Raw genomic sequence first — 21,243 nt, forward strand, 5'->3', positions numbered from 1 at the left:
ATATGATGCTTCCATTTCAATTTCTTTTTCCCTAAATTAAATTTTTCTAATATTTGCTACTCTGTTTTATTTCAGATGTGTGTGTGTGTGTGTGTGTGTGTGTGATCTGTCCTGAAGCATCACATCAAGACTTCAGATTCATTTCATCGTCGACATGGAGCGGATAAAGAGATGCATCTGATGAAAACCTGCATGAAGGTGTTTCATGATGCATTATGAAGCGGTTGCCATGGAGACGTGGCGCTCTGAACAGCCAGTGAGCATTATGAACCAAATCTGAGATGACAGGCTCGATATTTGCTCATGTTCCTCTGGGCCTGACGGATCCGCGGCTCCATTTGCCCTTGAACACACAGACTTTCACAGACCTGCTGAATCCTGCAGCAGAAGCAACTGCTGTTTCGAAGGGTTAGTAAATCTGTCATGCTTTATTTGGAGCAATAATAAATTAAGAATAAAGTCTCTTCTGCTCATCAAGGCTGCATTTATTTGATCAAAAATACACAAAAAATTTTGAAATATTATTCCAGTGTAAATCAGCTGTTTTCTATGTGAATATATAGTAAAGTGTAATTTATTCCTGTGATCAAAGCTGAATTTTCAGCATCATTACTCCAGTCTTCAGTGTCACATGATCTTCACGTCACGTCAGAATGAAGGAGACGTTTCTTTCCACTCGATCATCATGTGAAAGCCCAAAAAATCATGCTTTGGTAAATCTTAATTATGACATTAAAACGTCAAAGTTGTTACTTAAAAAGACATAATTATAACATAAAAAGTTGAAGTTATGATATACTAAGTCTTAATTATGAGATTAAATGTCAAAATGATGAGATAAAAAATTAGAATTATAACATAATAACTTTGACTTTTTATCTCATAATTTTGATTTAGTGTGTCATAATTTCAACTTTTTGTCATAATTTTGACTTTTCATCTCACAAATATGACTTAGTATGTATAATAATTATATTTAATAAATAATAAATAAATAATAATTTTGACTTTTTATGACAAGTTTTTAATTTTTACATAACACCTTTGACTTTAAGTCATGATTTTGACTTTTTGCAGTAAGGCATAACTGCCTTTTTTTACTTTTTACTTCATAACTTTGACTTTTTATGTCATTTTGACAGTATGTGATAATTTCAACTTTTTGTCCATTTCAACTTTTCATCTCATAAATATGACTTAGTATGTTTTAACTTGTCATAATTTTGACCGTCATAATTAACTTTTAAATTTTTTCCTTTTAACATCATAACATTTGCTTTTTTGTCATAATTTGAACATTTTAATGCCATAATTTTTACTTTTTATGTCATAACTTTTGCTTTTTATGTCATAATTTAAATTTATTTGTCACAGTTTAAACTTTTTGCCACAATTTCAACTTTTCATCTCATAAATACGACTTTGTTTTAACTTATTATGACTTATTATGTCATAATTTTGACTGTCATAATTAACTTTTTAATTTTTTCCTTTTAACATCATAACATTTGCTTTTTTGTCATAATTTCAACTTTTTAATGTCATAATTGACAATTTTTCAATTTTGACTCAGTGTCATAGTTTAAACTTTTTGCCACAATTTTGACTTTTCATCTCATAAATTACTTAGTTTGTCTTAACTTTAACTTTTCATGTCATAATTTTTTAGTTTTTAATGTCATAATTTCGACTTTTCATCCAATAATTGACGTAGTATGTCATAACTTTGACTTTTCAGCTCATTAATGTGACTTAAAATGTATAATTTAGATTCTTTGTGTGATATTTACAAAAGCATGATTTTTTGTGGCAGAACTGGGTTTCATAAATGATGTAAAAAGGAGCAGTTCCAGATCATCAGGTAACGTGGTTTCCACACGTTTCTGTTTCGACAGTCAGTGATGCAGTGATGGAGATTCATGTCATCTGAGAGAGAGGACGAGAGCGAGCGGCGGCTCATGATCACACTCCTTCTGACGAAAGCACAGTGTTCAGATAAATGTAAATGATATATGTGAGCAAACACAGTTTCACTTCGGCTCAATCTCACACACTCAACACGAGGGAACACACACACTGCGCTCAAGTACATACTTCAGCAGCTAATATTACCCACAATCCCATGCAGCGCAGGAGTTTTGGTGCATTCAAGTCATGTCGGACGGATCATATTTATGAGTTGGAAGCACACGGACGTCATTATTATTAGTGAGAAAACATGAGGGACACAATAGATACAGATGATAAAATCATCTAAAGCATCCGTTAGAATCACATCAATCAATAATAGTCCTCAGAGTGACTGATATGCTGCTGTAACTGCAGAAGAAATGAAGCCGAATTCACGAGTTAACAAACATTAATGCACTTTGTGAAAGTAGGTTGCTATGACAACATAAAATTCAAGACAGTGCAAAACAGAATCTGCATAATCAGGCAATCAAAGGACTGCCGTATGCCACTGTAAATGTGATGTAACATAAAATCAGTTAAAAATGACTTCAGTCATTCTGACAGTATAATTTTGACTTTTTATCTCATAAATATGACTTATTTAATTATGATTTTCACACATAATTTCAACTTTTCATCATAATTTTGACCTTTTATGCCATAACTGACATAATTTATTTTTTTTAGTCATAACTTTGACTTTTTATGTCAAAACTATGGCTTTTTACAGTAAGTCATAACTGACTCTTTATCTCAAAATGATGGCTTTTAGACTAATTAATTTGACTTTATGTCATAATTATGACATTTTACAGTGTCGTAACATTTACTTAGTAGTCATAATTATGACTATCAGACATAATTTCAACTTTTCATCATAATTATGACGTTTTATGCCATAACTGACATAATTTAGTTTTTTTCTAATGTCTTAATTATGATTTTTCAAGTCATAATTTTGACTTTTTAATGTCATAATGGACTAAAGTCATAATTTCGAATCAGTATGTCATAATTTCAACTTAAATATGAGTTAGTATGTCATAACTTTGACTTATTTTTAATGCAAACAGAATCTGCATAATCCGTCAATCAAGCGACTACTTTATGCCACTGTAACATAAAATCAATAGAAAGTACGAGACACAAAGAGAACACATACTAGTTCAAAGGAATGACTGTAGAATTGATAATTCTATTGTGGTTAAAGCACTGAGAGCAGAACTGGTTCATGAGCTCTTAAAATGATCGTACTATTTATATGCAAATGTGTTCATCATGTTCTCTGAACGAGTCGATGCGCTGAGCTGCCAAACTCATTTACTTTATCTGCTGCTTCCCACCTCACAAACAAACCCGCCTGCTCTCAAACAGGTCCGCTTCTGCTCTATTTCCAGCACATTTATATCCGGTGAAGTCTGCAGTTTAAGACGATAAACGTGTGCCTGTGGAAACACTAAAATCCAATTAATTAAACTAAAATCAAATGTCTTATGAACCAAGAGGAAAAAGCATAATCCAGATGGAAATAACAACAGTAATTCAACTGTAAAAAAGTTCAGTTGCCACCTCAATTTTTTAAGTATAATTGAATTGGCTGTTCAAGTCATTTCAACTCATTTTTTAAGTTGAATAAAAAAAAATGAGTTGAAATTGGTTCAATTATTTTGAAGAGTTAATAATGGAAAAACATACATTGTCAGGACTTTATCAACCATATTTTACGGTGAATATTACATTAAACCAAAATGTAACATTCCATTATTAAATACTACAATAGTAAATATAAATATTAAATATAATATACAATTCTCAATTAAATCCAAACCAGTGTTATTGTAGTACCATCGATATTTTTTTGTTGTTGTTTGAACTTAAAAGCTTAAAATTTTAAGTTTTGTCAATGCAAATATTCACTTTGTACAACTTCACATTTCAAGTTAACTAAACTTAAAATTTTACGGCAGCACAAACACTTACTTATTTTAGGTTGAAACATTATTTGAATTAATATTTTTTTTGTTAATTTTAGTTAATGTTTAAGTAATTTTGTTGTATGTTTTTTTTTTCATTTATTAATATTATTTTATGTATATAGTTTTAAGTTTTAGTTTTTAGTTAGTACAACTTAATTTTTAGTTAGTACAACTTAAACTAAACACAAATAAGAAATGTTGCCTAAGTTTTAGAGTTTTTCACACAAAAAAAAATGCTGTGTTGTTTTAACCCATGGTTGGGTCAAATATGCACAAATCCAACCCATATTTGACCCAACCATGGGTTAAAACAACATTTTTTAGAGTGTATATTTTATTTTATTCCAGTTGATCTTGTTTCAAGTAATGAAATTTAGTTTTAATTAGTGATAATAAACCTTCTGACCCGCATGTTTTAATAGATATTTTTCTCTCAGATGAAATAGTTCACATTTAATCATTTTTACTTTTAAGTAAGTGCCAGACAGCGGGTTCCTTCCATGTTTTCCTCCTGACGCTCCGTTCTGATGACATTTCTCCAGGAGCTCTGCAGATCTTTTAACCTGAAAAGCAGGTCAGAGCAGCGGATGATTCTGACGTGCAGAACGTTTCATGCTGAACGTATGATTGACAGATGAACAAAAGCCTTCATCAAGGTGTGACGCCGCTACACTCACGCTGGGCTCCATGGTAACAGATACAGACGAGCTCTCGCTGGGGTCGCCGGATGCTGAGCTCCTCGTGGCTGCTATGGCAACAGTCTGATGGGATGCAAAGAGGACTGTAGCTTCCAAGGCGACGTGAGGCCGAACCATCATCAGAGTCTCTGAAAATCAAACGGACTGTGATGAGAAGAAGAACGTCTCTCTGAAACAACCGTCTTCCGTCAGCTGATGCACTGCAAAACATGAAGAGTTTGTGTCTCGTTTTCCAGCACAAATATCTAAACGTTCTTAAATCAAGATACATTTACTGGAGAAGAGAAATGACTGAAGATATTATGAAAAATGCATTAAAATAGAACTTAATGGATCTACTTCAAACCAATTTTACATGCATTATCTAGTTCAGATTTAAATATGTAAAGCCTGACATATGAAATAATCATTTAAAATAAAAATAAAAATTTTATTGAACCTTTAGATAAAATCTAAAAAGTATATTGTGTTTAATGCATCAGGCTTATAGTGCGAATATGAAGCTCAATTTTATTCAGAGGCCCAAACTGAGCAGAAATATGGTGCACTTGTGATGTAAATAAATCTTTATAGAAGGTACTTGCATAAAATTCATATAAATATCAATATCTGCCAATAATATCAAGTTTTAAAACATATACTTCAATGCAATACAATGATGATTGAGAGATGAACAAATAAACCTTCCTCAAACGCTGATGATCAGATCTGATGCTTCATAATAAATGATGTCTAGATAATCAAGTCCAGCTGAAATATTAAAGTATATTCTTACGTTTACTTGATAAAAGAGTCTAAACGGTCAATCAGACGACAGAAGGACAGTATGTGACAGTTTTAATCATTTAGAGGTCTTTGCGTATCAAATATGACAGGCTTTATAGGGTTAAAGAAAACTTAAAGTCAGAATAATGTGAGTTTGGCAGACGTATTTCTGTCTGAACTCTCTCTAAACTCCAGCGCTGAAGTTTCCCAGAGTTCATGAAGTCATTCTGATCCCTACGAACATCAGACTCTCCAGACTGAAGGAAAATCACGTCGAGAGATGAAGCGCTGAATGATGAAGTCCAGAAACGTGTGTTCGGACTCGACCGTCTACATGTTCATCACACGCTGTTCAGCTCAGAGTTCAGTCCAGAGAACGTTCTCTCAAAGTTATGACCCGTTTGGGGAAAGTTACTTTTAAAAGTAATGCATTACAATATTGTGTTACTCCATAAAAAAGTAACTAATTGCATTACTTAGTTACTTTTTATGGAAAGTAATGCGTTACATTACTTTTGCATTACTTTTTCTCACCTGCGCTGGGCTTGCTTGTTTGTTTTTTAATAACAATTCAATTCACATTTATTTGTATAGCGCTTTTCACGATACATATTGTTTCAAAGCAGCTTTACAGAGAATGCACGTCAACATCACAATTTAAAGAATGCAGTTAGCAAATAATGTAATAATTTAGGCAATTTAGGTGTCCCGAGGTAAAACAGAAAAGCAAATGGAGAATAATTAGCGCAGCTGCTGTTCATAACATTAAGCAAAGATAGTCATGTGCAATTGATCTGGTATGAGATGCATTATGTGAACGCTTGGCTAAAGAGATGCGTCTTTAATCTAGATTTAAACTGGGTGAGCGAGTCTGAGCCCCGAACATTATCAGGAAGGCTATTCCAGAGTTTCGGAACAACAACAAAAATATATATTTTTGGCAAATGTTAAGGTCCTTTCACAACAAAAGTGACATGAATAAGCTTATAATGCATATTTACACCTGTACAGTAGAGGGCGCTGCTCAAACAAACCTTTCAGCTGCTGCCATTCTGGATCACAGAAGAACAGGATACAGGAGAAGGATGATTGAATTGGATCATTGAAGGTCAGAAGCAAAGACACTGGTGAATAAAGTGTATTTGTGTAATTTAATATAGTTAATTATTACATGTTTGCGTAAAATTCACAGTTTTTCATTCATTTTGAGGAATACTGTATGTTTCTGTGGAAGTGAGATGAGTAAATGCATTAAATCACATTCAGTCTAGAACTACAATATCATCATGTTCACACAGAGACACACACCTCTGAGCTTTATCCCTCTCAACATGTCAGTCAATACATTGTAAACTGAAAAAGTAATGCGTTACTTAACTAGTTACTTGAAAAAGTAATCTGATTACCTAACTTAAGTTATGAACATGTTGTTCCAGTAACGTTAATAGAACATTAGTTATCTGGTCTTAAATAATGTTCACAAATGTAACACTTTTTAAATGTTACCACTTGTTTCGGAACGTTCAGAGAACATTCAAAAGTAACAATCCCATAATGTTTGCAGAATGGAATGTTCCTTTAACTTTTGCATAACCATTTTTAACAGGGTGTTTTGAACATTCAGAAACAATGTTTTCATAACTTAACAGCTCAGGAACATCAGCAAAACGTTCTTAAAATATTTTTGTTAAAAAAAATAGGCTAAAACAAGATAAAATTCAACATTTTAAATATAAACATTCACACCTGAAAATAAGTTGACATGTTGTGCTGTTTTGCCATCATCTTCACTATAATGCTTTGCTTAACATTGACATTTCTGCATGTGTGTTTCATTGGCTCTGTAAGATGAATGCAGTCTAATCTAATCTGATCTGATCTGTTCTCTTCTTGTTCTCTGGTTAAATCATTGAACCGGTTTGTTTCACCACGAGCAGCTGATTAATGACTGATGAAGAGAGAGAGAGAGAGAGAGAAACTACTGCAGTTTTCATTTCCACGCCTGCTTGACCACAATCCTCAGAGCAAAGAGAAGATTCATCAATCAGACCGACATCTAAAGCCGACAAACAGGAGGAAATTAAACGTGTAAAACGCACCTGAGCGTTACATTCATTCATCCCAGCTAACAGAACGTTCTGGCAAGGTTCTCTAAAAGTTATGAACAAACGTTCTCTGGCCTTTAATAATGTTCTCAAAACATTAGCACAAAAGCATTAGTTTTCATACATAACCTATATATGATGAAACACACTGAACTCATGAGTGTTCACATACAGCGCCTCATAATCATTTACTTCAGTATTTTTTATTAAGAGAATGATTTTCTGCAGTGCATTCGGACACTGAAGCCATTCGCACTCAGATGTGTGTATCGACTTTGGTGACCAAAAACAGAAAAAAGTGAACTATGGAGAGACTGAGATGAGCTTCTGATCTGTTGTTCAGACTGAATGAGCTGATAAATGTTGAGATGCTGCCCTCTAGTGTGCTGACAGTGGTGATGCACCTCTGACCACTGAACTGAAATGTTATGGCTGGTTCTGCAACTACGGGCACTTTTAAGTTCCAGCAGTGAAATTTAAGGTTTATGTTCAAATTTGTCATCTAAAGCTTCATAATTATAACCACAGTTTCATTACACACATTGACCTAAAAAATAATGAATGAATAAAATGATTTAATTAAAAATTATGAAGCATTTATAGGTCCAAACACCATTTTTGCTCATGTCCCACACCTGTAGTTTCAACGCTGAGATTAGCTACAATATGACATTATTTCAAATGAATTAGTTTAATATAAATGTTACTTTACACCATCTTAAAGTTCTTTTTTTGTTTACTAATCATTTATATGATTTTTTTCACCTGTCCTACACTTTTGAGTGTATTAGCAAAAACGTCATTTCCGCAACACATCTTTACCGCAGCATTTTTAGGTGTTGCGGTAAAGACCTTGCGTTACGGTAGAGACAAATTCAAGTTTTATACTGTAATCTAAATATAAAAATGCCATTTTTGCAACCCTAGATGATACCAAATTCATCTAGTAAGATGACAGAAATGCAGAGACATAATGAGAAAAGACCCTGACAGATATGAATAGTTATGGGAAAGAGCATTAAAAAAAGCAGATAAACTGACAAATCAGAAAAAAAGAAACCAGAGGACAAAACAAAATACTGAAGGCCTCAAATTAGCTTTTCCATAATATAAGTTCATAAAAGTATTAGCTTTTGAAACAAGAAAATCAGTTTAACCCAGTCTTTCCTGCAGTACCTCTTTGACAAAATACCTTCTGTTGTCTGTTACTGTTTTTCTCTACAGTAACCTATTGTTAAGGTTACATTATTAACATGCGTCATTAATATTGTGTCCTTACCGACACACTGTCATTACCACAGCAATGATTTTTTTTAAATTATTAATCAGACCTTTGTTTGCAAAAATTATTTTAACCCTTCAGTAGAGATGATTTACACATTAAAATGACACTATTTGTCATAAAACGCGAAATATTTTATCTTAGGCGTGTATTAAAATGTTCCATGGCATAAAGAATATCATAAAATCCCCTATTTTTAAATTATTTTTAAAAATCTGTATTCACAAAAATGGACAAATCTTGAAAGTAACTTTGTAAATGTATTACATTTTTATAGAAATTAAAAAAGAAAAGTGTATAAAATTACCGTTATTGTAAGGTTGCGGTAGCCTAAGGACATTTTGTAAGAAGAAGAGATGAAAACCATAAAAAATAAACATGTTCCAGATTAAAATCTTAACGTCTATATTCAATTTTGTGTACATTTTTATATGTATTACAGAATGTGATGGTTAAAATTGAAATTCATAGAGGTTAATTTTTTGAAATTGGGAGTGTCAACAGTACCCGTATTTGCAGAAACACCCATCTATACCTCTCTCTCTCTCTCTCTCTCTCTCTCTCTCTCTATATATATATATATATAATTTTATTTCAGCTTGTTGTTTTCCTATTTCCAACAAAATTAGGCTACTAAAATTGTTCACTGAAATGAAAATGAAAAATATAAACATGAAATCTAATACAAAATATTTATAAAAACTATAATAGTATCTCAATGATACTAAAGAAAGAGTGAACTACACACAAAAAAATGGGTGAACAAACAATTTTATCTCAGAAATTGCTGTTGCAAGTAACACTGAATTAAACCTCAACTTTTTAAGTAGAAAAACTGAAATTGTATTATCTTGTAAAACCTTCAGAGGGCGCTCCTTTTCACTCACTCGTTGCGAAGTCTTGTATGTGTTACACTGCACTTCAGAGCGTTAGTTCTGGTTTCCCATGTCAGGGTTTTGATCTTCTGCCTGTCTCCATGTGTCTTTGACATTGTTTTATGTTTGCCTGCCCTAATAAAGCTGATCTTCAATCAAAGTCTCGCAGCGGTTCATAACAGACGGATAGATCTGTTCAACAGAGTCATAGAGCAATTCTTTATTTAAAAAATAAACATGCATCTTGAGTAAATGTGTGGTTATTACTTCTAAAACATACATGCATACAAATAATTATCCAGTAATTTATCTGCAAAATTATTAAACTAAATAAATATAAAATAATGGTGATTGGGTTATTTATTTTTTATTGCTTAACCCTCTGGTGCTCTTCACGTGTCGGTCAAAAATTACCTTTTTTTTTTTAATTTTTATTTCAATGAAATGAATGTACTACATTTTAGTTTGATAATGTTTTTATTGAATATTTTGTATTTTTAGGGGATTTTATGGTACAAAATTATATTTACACGGTAGTTATAATCCATTTATTGACTTTTTGAGCATAAATCTGAAAATGAAATTTCCAGCTTAAACAGTTATTGCTTTAGAACACAGACTTAATTTTGGTCTCTTTTCAAAGACAACACTTGGCAAATTATTGCTGAAGTGAAAAACGTTTGAAAAGTTAACTTAAAAAAGTTACAGAATTTTACATTTATTGTTTTGAAAAATGCAAAAAATACTATTTTAAATTTTTATATGAAATATTTTAAAAAAAAAAAACGTTTTACTGTAAAACTGTAAGAAAATCAAAGATATAAATCTAATCAAGTTGATAATCAAAATTTGAGGTTGATATCTCAAAAAATGAGCTTTCAGTAAGATTTAGTTTGAGCGCAGTACCGAATGCTTCCACTAGATGAGATTCATCTCCCACTCATTTCCACTGCGCTCATTTCTGACAACTGTGACTATTTTTTCAGGACTATTTAACCTTTTTGAATCACTTCCATGATTTGTGTGTGTGTGTGTGTGTGTGTGTGTGTGTGTGTGTGTTCAAATAGCAAGTGCCAAAACCTTCAAAAAAATTCTAAAAACAAACAAAACAAAATTTTTCAGTCAAAAATGACCAGAGAGCACCAGAGGGTTAAAAAAAAATCATTAGTTTAGTACAAAAATGTAACAATAAATTTTGGCAATACTAATCACTAATGATTTGACAGATGAACAAAAGATGGACTATAAATCAAACATGAGAAGGCAGCACACACACACACACACACACACACACACACACACACACACACACACACACACACACACACACACACACACACACACACACACCTCCACATCAGTAGAGTGTGGGCGAGAACCAGATCTTCCAGCCAAAAAACTCCCAAAACACATCCAGATCCGTGTTCCAGGAACAGTGAGACATCAGCCGGGGGCAGAAAGAGAGACGCACCTCAGAGACAAACCAGAGTAGTTCACACACTCCTGATCTGTGTGTGTGTGTGTGTGTGTGTGTGTGTCACTCTCCTCACTGGTTCTTGGCCGTCTATCAGAGCTGGAGGCGTTTCATACAGATGGAACACACACTGATTTCATGCTTGTGCTTCAAGCGACACACACACACACACACACACACACACACACACACACACAGGTGTGTGTGTGTGATCAGGCTTCTCTCTATGAAGTAATGTTGATGCTGCAGGCGTTGTAAACTTCATGAGGCAGATGGAGATTTACTGCCTATGAAAGATTCGCAGAAACGAGAGACTCAAAACCTCATAAAATGTATTAAATACTTATATTTGTATCATACAAGGTGCTTAATGGTTGAGTTTTACTAGTTTAAGCTTTTCTATCATTGAAACTTACATGAATTAACCAGCAGAGGGCGACAAAGACAGTCTAGCTGAGATGATTTACAGGACAGAAATAATGATGAAGAATATGATTTTACAGTACAGATGCTCTGCAGCATGATATTTACACCTAAAACTGCAGAGAATACCATGGTACCACATTATCTGTAGTAAAAAAAAAAACATGGTAACTTTAATACCATGGTATTCTATGATTACCATATACTATAATATTTACTTGGTACATCAACGTACTGTAAAGAATACCATGGTAAAGAATACCACAGTATTACTATAGTAAAAACATGGTAATACTATGGTACTTTGATGAAGAGCCTACCATGGTACTGAATGAATACCGTGTTCATATACTATAATATTTACATGGTGCATTAAGGTACTGTAAAATTACCATAGTATCACAGTATTACCGCATACTACTATAGTAATTTAAGAAAATACCATGGTACTGAATGAATATTGTATTCATATACAACGATACTCCAAGTAACTATAAAGAATACCGTGGTACCACAGTATTACTATAGTAAAAACATGGTAATACTATTGTACTTTGATGAATACCATATGATTAGCATATTCATATTTACACACTGAATGAATACTTCCAATCATACCATGTTAAAACCACAATCCCTATCCAGTAGAGTATAATTTACCATGGTACTGAGAGGAGTAAGTGTTTTTCAGTGAGTCTGTGACCTCAATCAGATCCACAACCACCAAAATCACGGGATTATCACTCGATACATCTGCTCAAACAGGGTGGTAAATGTCACCGGCTTTTCAATTAATTCCAATTAATCACCCGTGGGACTAACGAGCGCCGGGATCACAGTGGGCTCTAACGAGGGCGCTGTGATTAATTAAGGTCTTCTTTTCCCACCCCTGCCTGCGAATGTTAAATGCCACAGAGAATATGATCCATTGTTTCACTAGACAACATGAAGATCTTAGAATTTAACCCTTGAAGAATACTCTACATCATCTATACTAGAATTAAAGACGTTCGTTCATCTTCGGAACGCAAATGAAGATATTTTTGATGAAATCTGAGTGCTGTCCCACACAACTCCACCTTCAAGCCCCAGAAAGGCAGTGAAGACTTCATTAAAGTAATCCAGCGGTTTGACCTCAACTTTGATGCTTTGTTCCACTTTATTTATTTTATTTATTTCCTAAATTATAGTATCAACTTTTGCTTCATGGAAAGCCAGTTTATCCAGGTTGTTTTTGGTCTCCAGAACCAAAATATGGGAAATAAAAACACCAGGATTTCATGTCAACAGGTATTTTTTAGAGCGTGACCTCACAATAAGTGATAAAATGCTTGTTGGGATGCAACATTATTCAACACAGAAGATCCAGCAGGAGTCTTGTGAACATCCTTAAAACAATGAAAAAAGACGTTTCCATAATAACAAGCCACCTGTGAGCCGTTCGGCAGGTTTTATTGATGCGCTCCGGCTGATCAGAGCAACATTATTCCAGCCGGCGCCGCCGCTCTTCCCTCCTCTGGGAAATATGGAAATCAACAGCCATTGCTGACGAATAGCAAAATTTAATTTGTGTCTGACGGCACTGAGCAGAAATGTTAAACTGTTATTTGCCCAGGAACGGGTAATATGATTCTACGCTCGTCCCACGAGCCCCAAACAAAAGAACTGGTGTGTAATTAGGTAGAAGATATTGACACGCTGTTTCTCGCTGCTAGTTCAACATACTGAAATGTGGAAAGTGCCGTAATGAGGTTTAACACTTGAAAATTTGCAAACCTGATTAGGTGTGCTGGAGCTTGGATTCGGAAAACACTCAATACATCTGTATTCTGAGCTGCTGGCTGCATTGATCACAGCATTTCATATCGTATCGTTGGGAGTGCATCAGGCTCAGTGCGCGAGCTTTGACCACACACCGAAAGCAAACGCTTGGAGGGTGATTAGCTCTGCCTGAGAGGAGTTTGTTAGAGAGATCAACCATCAAACACCACATGCATGCTGAAAAACATGTATGCATTCATGCTCGTCTGTTTCAGTGACTACACAGACAAATAAAGAAGAGACAAACAGCAAGGTTGCAAGAAAACAGCAAGGTTGGCAACAAATCACTACTCAAAACGCTCGCAATCTCGTTTCAGGGGGGTTTTTGGTGGGGCTCCCTGGTAAAATTCACATTCCAGGGACTAAAGATCATGTTATTTGGGGTCACTTCAACCCGCGGACATAAAAACTACCCGCGGCAACAGTATTAAAGTAGCTCAATTTCGCGGGAAAACCACAGACTTGGCAACACTGAAAGTTGGAGTCATCTACTGGTTAAAGGGTTAGTTCACCCAAAAATGAAAATTCTGTCATTAATTACTCACCCTCATGTCGTTCCACACCCGTAAGACCTTCGTTCATCTTCGGAACACAAATTAAGATATTTTTGATGAAATCCGATGGCTCAGTGAGGCCTGAGCAATGACATTTCCTCTCTCAAGATCCATTAATGTACTAAAAACATATTTAAATCAGTTCATGTGAGTACAGTGGTTCAATATTAATATTATAAAGAGACAAATTATTTAGTAATGGCCGATTTCAAAACACTGCTTCAGGAAGTTTCGGAGCATAATGAATCTTTTGTGTCGAATCAGCGGTTCGGAGCGCCAAAGTCACGTGATTTCAGCAGTTTGACACGCGATCCGAATCATGATTTGACACAAAAGATTCATAACGCTCCGAAGCTTCCTGAAGCAGTGTTTTGAAATCGGCCATCACTATATAAGTCGTTATTTTGTTTTTTTGGCCCACCAAAAATATTCTCGTGGCTTTATAATATTAATATTGAACCACTGTACTCACATGAACTGATTTAAATATGTTTTTAGTACATTAATGGATCTTGAGAGAGGAAATGTCATTGCTGGCTATGCAGGCCTCACTGAGCCATCAGATTTCATCAAAAATATCTTAATTTGTGTTCTGAAGATGAACGAAGGTCTTACGGGTGTGGAACGACATGAGGGTGAGTAATAAATGACATTAATTTTCATTTTTGGGTGAACTAACCCTTTAAAGGGTCTATATAGATTCAGAAACCCTTGTTATTAGTGACACCTGTGGCCGTTAAGTGAACTGCAGCAGCAGCACAAGAGACTGAACTTGATTCAATGCCCTGATATACTCAGAGCGAAGTTCTTTTTTGTTCTTTGCTTAGAGTCGGAAATACCCTTGCAGCGATATACTGTACTGTCCGCGCTGCTGAGAGCGACGTTTAGATGAATATGTAAATATGTGCATCACACTTTCGTCTCAATAACAACATAAACACAACAAAAATGACAGCGGTGAGAAAACAGCAGTTATCGTAGCGATGTGGATATGTTTGCACCAGCTCTGCGATTCGCCGGCATCATGTTTAAAATTACACTGTTATGATCGTTTGATTATAAAGTATATTTGAGACTCTATAGATCTGGATATGTGAGATTATAGTTTGAATTGATCCATTTTCTTTGCATGGCTCATTGAAATATACAGTATAGAATGGCTCTTTCTGCATTATCCTGACCTGAACCTTGTATAAGCATTAATTTCATGTGCCATTGAACGGAAGAGAGGCTCTTGGGAGTGTAAACGTCACATAAAAATCAGTCTACAGGCTTTCATAGAGGACCTAGGAAGTCGGGGGAAATTCTTACATTTAGCCCCTGTAAAGATTTGTTCTGTACCCACAAGGTTTCATTTTGAATTCACTTTTTGAATGACTTTTTTTTTCTTGTTGAATATCTTTTATCACACAGAAATCAGTTCTGAAGTTAAATGGTGCATGGACGCGAACAGTGAAATTAACCAAATGAAATGACTTTGTTTCAGCCGTTTCCACTGTCCTCCACACTGAACTGCTACTGGAGTCTTTTGTTGCTCCATTGACTCTGCAAAGCATCATAAAAAGAGTCATTCTCTGATGACGAGGGCGGGGCAACCTGTCACTCACCTGAGATCCACCAATAGCAAACCACAACCATCCAATCAAAATCAAGCCCCGCCCTACATTTGTTCTTGTTTGAGAAGCGTTTCACTCAGATATACGGTGCAACAGAGAAGAAAAGACCAGTGCAACTTCCCTTTCATTCGATTTTAACTTGCAATCACGCATTTATTTAAGTTTTGCTTATTGGAGCTCTGAATTTCTTTTTAGAGCACAGGCTGCATAAGATGCTGTGCGACTGCAGTATTTATTCAGTAGTCAATGACTGTAGTTGATTTTGATTTATGTGAACACCTCCTCTAGCCCTTGGGCACTGAACGATGTTCAAAACCCCATATCCCATGATGCAGTATTCCTGTGCCCACGCCAGCAGCTGGCAACACTTTCACAGTCCTGAGGTGGGAATGAGATCCATGTGCCAAAGTCTCTCTGTCTCTCGGCTCTGTTATTGGCCTATACGTGTTCCAGCTCGAGCCGGGCATCACCCCAAACTGGCACCTGGGTTCTGTTGCCCGCTGGGTGACGGGTGGCACTACTGAGCGTGTCAGAAGAAACTAGTACTAGTGCTTTACTAGGTGATCAGACTTACAGTTTTCACCAAGTGTTCTCACCTCACAGAACTGAGGCATATCTACAGATCACAAGATCACAAGACTCTTTTCACACCAGACAGAAAGAAAATACCTAGAAACCACACATGACACCATAGAAACTGCATAGCAACACCCTGGCAACCATTCCCATTTTATATATATATATATATATATATACAGCTATGGAAAAAATTAAGAGACCACTCCAAGTTCAGAAATCAATGTTAAGTGGTCTCTTAATTTTTTCCATAGCTGTATATATATATATATATATATATATATATATATATATATATATATATATATATATATACAGTATATTATAATGGAAGCTTGTTTCCGCCACAGAATAAAAATTAAAAAAAGTCACAATTGCATGATATAAAGTTGCAATTGTGATATAAAGTCACACGCAATTCCGACTTTATATTTTGCAATTCGGACTTTATAACTCGCAATTCGGACTTTATATTTTGCAATTCGGACTTTATAACTCGCAATTCGGACTTTATAACTGCAATTCGCAATTCTGACTTTATATCTCGCAATTCTGACTTTATATCTCGAAATTATGACTTTATAACTCGCAATTATGACTTTAGAACTCGCAATTCTGACTTTACAACTCGCAATTCTGACTTTATGTCTCGCAATTCTGACTTTATATCTCGAAATTATGACTTTAGAACTCGCAATTCTGACTTTACAACTCGCAATTCTGACTTTATATCACGCAATTCTGACTATATCTCGCAATTCTGACTTTATATCTCACAATTCCGACTTTATATCTCACAATTCCGACTTTATATCTCACAATTCCGACTTTATATCTCGCAATTCTGACTTTATATCTCGCAATTATGACTTTATAACTCGCAATTATGACTTTAGAACTCGCAATTCTGACTTTACAACTCGCAATTCTGACTTTAGAACTCGCAATTCTGACTTTACAACTCGCAATTCTGACTTTATATCTCGCAATTCTGACTTTACAACTCGCAATTCCGACTTTATATCTCGCAATTCTGACTTTATATCTCACAATTCTGACTTTATATCGCAATTCTGACTTTACAACTCGCAATTCCGACTTTATATCTCGCAATTCTGACTTTATATCTCGCAATTATGACTTTATAACTCGCAATTATGACTTTAGAACTCGCAATTCTGACTTTACAACTCGCAATTCTGACTTTAGAACTCGCAATTCGGACTTTATAACTCGCAATTCGGACTTTATAACTCGCAATTCGGACTTTATAACTGGCAATTCTGACTTTATATCTCGCAATTCTGACTTTATATCTCGAAATTATGACTTTATAACTCGCAATTATGACTTTAGAACTCGCAATTCTGACTTTACAACTCGCAATTCTGACTTTATATCTCGCAATTCTGACTTTACAACTCGCAATTCCGACTTTATATCTCGCAATTCTGACTTTATATCTCGCAATTCTGACTTTATATCTCACAATTCCGACTTTATATCTCACAATTCCGACTTTATATCTCACAATTCCGACTTTATATCTCGCAATTCTGACTTTATATCTCGCAATTATGACTTTATAACTCGCAATTATGACTTTAGAACTCGCAATTATGACTTTACAACTCGCAATTCTGACTTTAGAACTCGCAATTCTGACTTTACAACTCGCAATTCTGACTTTATATCTCGCAATTCTGACTTTACAACTCGCAATTCCGACTTTATATCTCGCAATTCTGACTTTATATCTCACAATTCTGACTTTATATCTCGCAATTATGACTTTATAACTCGCAATTATGACTTTAGAACTCGCAATTCTGACTTTATATCGCAATTCTGACTTTACAACTTGCAATTCTGACTTTACAACTCGCAATTCTGACTTTACAACTCACAATTCGGACTTTACAACTCGCAATTCGGACTTTACAACTCGCAATTCGGACTTTATAACTCGCAATTCTGACTTTATATCTCGCAATTCTGACTTTACAACTTGCAATTCTGACTTTATATCTCGCAATTCTGACTTTACAACTCGCAATTCTGACTTTATATCACGCAATTCTGACTTTACAACTCGCAATTCGGACTTTATAACTCGCAATTCGGACTTTATATCTCGCAATTCTGACTTTACAACTTGCAATTCTGACTTTATATCTCGCAATTCTGACTTTACAACTCGCAATTCTGACTTTACAACTCGCAATTCGGACTTTACAACTCGCAATTCGGACTTTATAACTTGCAATTCTGACTTTATATCTTGCAATTCTGACTTTACAACTTGCAATTCTGACTTTATATCTCGCAATTCTGACTTTACAACTCGCAATTCTGACTTTACAACTCGCAATTCGGACTTTACAACTCGCAATTCAGACTTTACAACTCGCAATTCTGACTTTACAACTCGCAATTCGGACTTTACAACTCGCAATTCTGACTTTACAACTCGCAATTCGGACTTTACAACTCGCAATTCTGACTTTATATCTCGCAATTCTGACTTTACAACTCGCAATTCGGACTTTACAACTCGCAATTCTGACTTTACAACTCGCAATTCTGACTTTACAACTCGCAATTCGGACTTTACAACTCGCAATTCTGACTTTACAACTTGCAATTCTGACTTTATATCACGCAATTCTGACTTTACAACTCGCAATTCGGACTTTACAACTCGCAATTCTGACTTTACAACTCGCAATTCGGACTTTACAACTTGCAATTCTGACTTTATAACTCGCAATTCTGACTTTATAACTCACAATTACAAATTTATATCATGCAATTGTGACTATATCACGTTTTATCACATTTTAAAATGTTGAAACCTTATATATATATATATATATATATATATAAGAATTTTAAAATTATATTATTTCCTGTGACGGGTAGGTTTAGGTATAGTGTAGGGAAGGATCATACTATAGTGACTTTTAGGATTTTGTCAAACATTCTTATATATGATTTTTAAGATGTTGTCTTTGTGGGGTCTGACTAAAGGACATAAATTCCTTATCTTACTATCTTAGTGGGGTCATTTGGATCCCACAAAGTAGTATAAACAAGGATGTGTGTAGGTGTGTGTGTGTGTGTGTGTGTGTGTGTGTGTGTGTGTGTTGTTCAGTGGTGCTCCATCAGGCAGTCTGAAGATGTCAGAAACACAATTGGTTTATATTCAGTTCTGCTGGATCAGCAACATACAGACCTGGTTTAGAAACAAACCACAAGCTCTACATCACCAGCCTTTCTCTCTCTCTCTCTCTCACACACACTCTCTCTCTCTCTCTCTCATTTCCCTGATCATTATAGCTGCTGTCTTGCGTCGTGTGCTAACCTGGATAGGTTTCTCTCTTGTGGGTCACCTCTGGTTCATTTATCATGTTGTTCCTGTTTCAGTTTACAGTGATTTATGTGTCTTAAACATACTTTAGCCTGTTCAAGCACACACGATTTCTAGTTCAGATCGAGATTAATGTGTTTAGTGCTGAATTCTTCTCTATCAGACGCGTGTGCTGGAGTTCAGATGATGAAAACACACATGAACCAGGAATGATGAGGATTTTTCTCTAGATGTCAGTGTGTAAGAAAGATCAACTGGCAAAAATCACAAAAAACGACATTACACGCTGCAAAAAATGATGTTCTTCCTCAGTGTTTCTGTCTTGTTTTCCAGCACAAATATCTAAACATTCTTAAATCAAGATACATTTACTGGAGAAGAGAAATGACTGAAATGTCCGACTTCATAAAACTGATTTCAAATCTCCATCCATTAAAGAAACGGTATGTAAATGTACTTATTGACAGAATTAGACTCTAAAAACAACTCCACCTTTATACTGAATCACTCATATATTATGTATTAAATATTGTACAATCTTCAGGAACACATCAGTCCAGCAGGCAAGGCGAGTTTATTTATATAGCATGTTTCATACACAAAGGTAATTCAAAGTGCTTTACATGAAAAGGAAACAAATACATAAGAATAAAAATGGAATGGACAGGAAACAAATGTACGAGCCCTAATTGCCTGAATCACTAACAATTTTGTGTCTCTGTATTGGAGTGTGTTTTTTTCTTCGTCTCTCATTAGGAAATTATGAGTCTGATGTATAAAGTTAGACGAGACGAGACTGGGGATCATTGATGAGATTATGATGGAAAATATGATGACCTGTTGGCTTAACTGTACTTTCAGTCATGATGAACACAAGGCTGCACATCGATATATATAGACAAATATATGAGCATCTTCACTCCTGAGTTTCTCATGCCAGAGTTATTTCAGGATCATTGATATACTATTATAGTTTTTGTGTATATTTTGAATTAATTTTTATTTATTTTGTTTTCAGTTTAATTTTAGTGACATTTTTAGTAACTTTGTTATTTTATATGTCTATACAGTATTTAATCATTTGCATTTATTAGTCTTAGTATATTTCGTTTTAGTTAGTTTAGTACTTCAACTTAAATGAAATGAAATTGAAAAATGTTGCTTTGGGAACTAGCTGAAATAAAATAATAAGTTTTTTCATATTTGATTTTAATTTATTTCAAATAATGTTTTGTTTTATTTCAACAATCATTTTAATTTTAGTTTTAGTAATTTAATAATAACCCTGGCAGGCATGTCTGCTAATGCAGTGTATTATTATTATTTTAAATGTTTCTACTTATTTTATGTCTAGCTATTTTAGTACTGCAACAAATGAAACGAAAAGAAGAAGTGTTACATTGGCAACTAGCTGAAAAAAGTATTTAATTGTATTTAATAGATGCATTGAATTTATTTTAATTTAATGCTATTGTATTTCAAGTAACAAAAATGTTTTTTTATGGATTTAATTTTAGTTAATAATAATAACCCTGGCATGCACGTCTGCTAATGGAGGTGTATATAAATACACTCGAGTGTGTGTAGAAAAGGGTTTAATGACTTTGCATTGCTTATCTGCATTAAAGGGCTTCAGTTCAGCTGTAGTGACAATGACAGCTGCTCATGCAAACGTCACTCTGAACGCTCGTATTCTCATCCTTAACCAGCCCGCACAAAGATTCAGACCTCAAAATTGGACCTAAAGTGAACAAA

General features: G+C 34.6%; 1 long non-coding RNA gene across 1 annotated transcript; it reads left to right on the plus strand.

Annotated features, from left to right (window-relative positions):
* The first annotated feature begins 6,457 nt into the window (after positions 1 to 6,457).
* Positions 6,458 to 8,807, plus strand: LOC125251457. The gene is made up of 2 exons (XR_007181005.1): positions 6,458 to 6,500; positions 7,330 to 8,807. It is a non-coding gene; the product is annotated as an uncharacterized LOC125251457 (long non-coding RNA).
* Positions 8,808 to 21,243: the final 12,436 nt, after the last annotated feature.

Source organism: Megalobrama amblycephala, linkage group LG17 (assembly GCF_018812025.1).
Source record: "Megalobrama amblycephala isolate DHTTF-2021 linkage group LG17, ASM1881202v1, whole genome shotgun sequence".
NCBI lineage: Eukaryota > Metazoa > Chordata > Actinopteri > Cypriniformes > Xenocyprididae > Megalobrama > Megalobrama amblycephala.